This window comes from Bos indicus, chromosome 11, assembly GCF_029378745.1.
Source record: "Bos indicus isolate NIAB-ARS_2022 breed Sahiwal x Tharparkar chromosome 11, NIAB-ARS_B.indTharparkar_mat_pri_1.0, whole genome shotgun sequence".
Lineage (NCBI taxonomy): Eukaryota > Metazoa > Chordata > Mammalia > Artiodactyla > Bovidae > Bos > Bos indicus.
Genome location: NC_091770.1, coordinates 80,932,406 through 80,936,807, shown reverse-complemented (window position 1 = coordinate 80,936,807; position 4,402 = coordinate 80,932,406).

Sequence of the window (4,402 nt, the reverse complement as noted above, 5' to 3'; positions counted from 1 at the left end):
AAGAGGATTAAGTCCTTCAAAATATTTTCTTTTTAATCTATAATCCCCATGATTTTATATAAAAATAATAAAATGAAAATTACATCATAAACAAATTTATAAATCTCCAACTAAACTAATTGCTCATCTTCATGCTATTCTGATCAGAATCTTCTCTGTTCTGCCTTAATCTATAATTATTAAAAATCTTAAGGTTTAGTTTAAATTCTACCTGGTTTCTATAAATTCTCACTCCCCAGCCAGGTTCAGTCTTTCAAATTTCTGCACCTCTACAGTACAAAGATTGTTCATTTTGTTCTGTATTATCTGTCAATATGCTTTTCCCTTCAGTTAGATTAAAATTCCACACTTTGTCTATCATTATAATTACTACAGTACTTACGAGTTCAGTTCAGTTCAGTCGCTCAGTCATGTCTGACTCTTTGTGACCCCATGGACTGCAGCATGCCAGACCTCCCTGCCCAGTGCTTTGTATATATCAAATCCTCAAGAAATGTTTTTTCAACTAAATGAGTTTTATCTATTTTAATATAACAATATTTCATGCTTTATTTCAAGTTTACCAATATGCAGTCTTTTTCTGTGCCTGAAGATTACTCAGTATTTTGTAAATTTAATTTCAAGGATAATCCCAATTACTTTCAAATTTTTATCTCAATTTAAAATTTATCTCCTTGATGTACTGTCTTTATAAGAAAAAGCTGTTAAGCAAAGGAACTTTACATCCAAGTTCTAACAAATTCCCAAGCAGTTTTCAAAAACACAAAAAATGTGTTAGCCATAGCTAAGAATTCTACCATAAAATCAGTTTAAGTCAAAAACTAGAAAGAGTTGCAAAAGTGAGACTTTTTTCGTTCTGTTGTTATGAAATTATGATGTCACTCTTGTGATAAGAAAGGAAAACTAGGCAAACTATATTTTTTAAATAAAGTGAAGTTCAACACTGAATGTACTTAATGCCACTGAAATGTAAAAGGATTAAATTATATTACTTAAGTGATTTTAGGTAATGACTACATTAGCTAAAAATGATTAAAGTGATAAATTTGTATTAAGAGAATTTTACTGTAATTAAGAAATTGCTGTTTCCTTTTAAATTTTGTTTTATTATAATAAAAGGACTTCCACTGGACCTGGCACAGAATTTACACATGTTAAAGTAAATTGGCCAAACATGTATAACGGTTTAAATGTGCCTTAATAAAGAAAGTGTCCTGAAAAGTAAATATTCAAAATATATAACAGACTTCAAAGCATAAAGGTAAATATTCCTCAGCCTATGCTTCATGGTAGCTCAGCTTCCCTGGTAGCTCACCTGGTAAAGAATCTGCCTGCAATGTAAGAGACCCTGGTTTAATTCCTGGGTCAGGAAGATCCCCTGGAGAAAAAGTAGGCTACTCACTCCAGTATTCATGGGCTTCCCTGGTGGCTCAGATGGTTAAAGAATTTGCCTGCAATGAGGGAGACCTGGGTTCAATCCCTGGGTTGGGAAGATCCCCTGGACGAGGGCGTGGCAACCCACTATAGTATTCTTGCCTGGAGAATCCCCATGGACAGAGAAGCCTGGGGGCTACAGTCCATGGGGTCTCAGAGTCGGACACGACTGAGAGACTAAGCACACAGCACAACACGATGCTTCATAGGTAGGATCCCTTAAGGCAGAAGAACCTATTGGTAATTTTTTCCTTAGCAATCTATAATGGATGAAAAAATTCCTTTCTAATATATTAATAAGTTATTCATAATTATATGCTTATTATGTACCAGGTAGACATTTTATTATGTATATTATTCTAATGTACATCTAATGTACATGAAAATTAATCAAATAACCCCTACTTCACCCCCCTACTTCCCATAATCACAAACATTAGAGCTACTGATATATAGCTTTTCAGGTATGAAAAACAGGTCACTTCCCTAATATTGCCTTCATAAAGGACTTCAAAAAATCCAAATAATCATCCTTGTGATATAGAATAGGAATGAACTTAAAAGAGTACCTTACAAATCAGACAGGCCCAACCATTCCAAGGATAGTTTACCTTAAAAAAAAAAATAAATGGTTCCTGTAGAGAAAGAAAGGTAAGTAACATATCTGAGTTTTATAAATGTGAGCATTTATAGAAATGAGATCATTTATTCTGTTCCAGACTCATGATATGCCCTCAATAAATGTTTGTTGAGAGCATAAATGAATGAGTTAGGAATCAGATCCTATACTTCCTATTTGAGATACTGAGAGATAATGATAATCATTAACCTAATTGTTCTTTTTCTTTTCATCATCCTTTAATAGTAAATAAAGGTTTCTAAAGTACCTAAAAATATTACATGTTCTTTACTGTCTACATTTAATAATTTTTTTCCCTCTTGGCATTTCTCCTTTTATTTCCAATTAGTAACCCATAAGCTATTCCATGGGGCTTCCCTGGTGGCTCAGATGGTAAAGAATCTACCTGCAATGCAGGAGACCGGGCTTCCATCCCAGGATTGGGAAGATTCCCCGGAGAAGAGAATGGCTACCCACTTCAGTATTCTTGCCTGGAGAAATCCATGGACAGGGGCAGCTACAGTCCATGGGGTCACAAAGAGTCAGACACGATTGAGCAACTTACACACAGGGAATTTTATTTGCAGAAAAACAGACTATCAGAAGTTATTTTAGTTATTACAAATGAAGAAACATTTGAAGCTAAATGAGGCTACATAACATATTCAAAGTCATGCAGAGAGAATCAGACTGAAATCTCAAATCTCCTAACTATTCTTTTACTTGTTTAATGGGTTTTGCCTCTTAGATTTTTGGGCAGGTTTTGCCTTTTTTAATTGAAGTATAGTTGATTTACAATATTATAGTTTCAGGTATATAACAGTGATTCAGTATTTTTATAGGTTATACTCTATTTAAAGTCATTACAAAATAACGCCTCTTAGGTTTTATCAGCTGAATTTGTATACTCTCTTAATCTGGAGATATATATAGATATATAGATATATAGATATATCTGTGTATATATATGTGTATGTGTATATATATATAGTATATATATGAATAATCCATGCAGTAGTTGACAAACTGCTGGACATTTCCTATGTCTAAATACATACTCGACGGTTGTTAGTATTCATATGGTCCCAGAATTGGGAATTACTGAGTGTTTGATTGTCCATGCACTATACTATAGGGCATTCAATATACAAAATATCACAAAAGTAACACATTAAAATGTTCTTTATATTGGTTAGTGTTCTTGATTTCCCATTTAGTAGAGGCTTTTCACAGAGAAGGCAATGGCACCCCACTCCAGTACTCTTGCCTGGAAAATCTCATAGATGGAGGAGCCTGGTGGGCTGCAGTCCGTGGGGTCGCTCAGAGTCGGACACGACTGAAGCGACGTAGCAGCAGCAGCAGCAGCGGCTTTTCAGGCCCAGCATCGACTTTTACAGCTCCATCTTAATGTTGACCATTTAGTCTCTGTGCATTTTGGTTCCTAAGTGCAGATCTTGCTAACAAGAAGATAAAACTTCCTTTGGAGCCATTTTATCATGGCTTAAAATGCTTTGAAGTGTCTCAGTTCAAAAACAAAAAAAAGAAGCTTTTGCCAATGTTGACAGTATAGTTTCTGTAAAGTATCCGCATAAGAAAGTCTATAAGAAAGACTTTCAGAAGTTGATAGGTAAACACAACCACAATTTGAAATGAACCATAATTACCTTTTCTTTTTTCCCTAAAAGAAAATGTAACAATAGAAGGTAAAGGCCTAAAGCACTTGAGACTTAGATCTTCTCCTAAAAGGTGCCTCGCTAGAAAAATTAAGACTATAGGAAGCTTAAATAAATATCGCCAAGTTGAAAGAAGGCAGTATGCAAATACATCATACATGACTTCAACTATCCAATATTGTGAAACAGGCAAACTTATAAAAAGATGAGTAGCTGTCAGAAGTCGTGGGCATGGGGGAGTGAAGAGGGATGAATAAGTAGAGCAGAGAGGATTTTTAGGGCAGTGCGACTATTCTATATGGTATAACAGTGAATACATGGCATTATGCATTTGACACAAAGAATGAACTCTAATGAACTCTACTGTAAACTATAAACTTTAGTTAAAAATAATGTATCAATTTTGGCTCAACAGCTCTACCATATGTGCCATAGTAACACAAGATTTTACAGGGGAACTGGAGAAGAGTAGTAGTATACAAGAACTCTGTATTTTCTATTTAATTTTTTTGTAAATCTGAAACTACTTTGAGAAATAGTCTATTTATTTTCTAAAGTTAGTATTATAAAAACATTAATGATTACAAAACTATGCTCTCTCTTAATGAGAGTTTTAGTCTAACATGAGAGTGTTATATCTCTTTAGACAAACACATGCTAAGCTCTATATATTTCT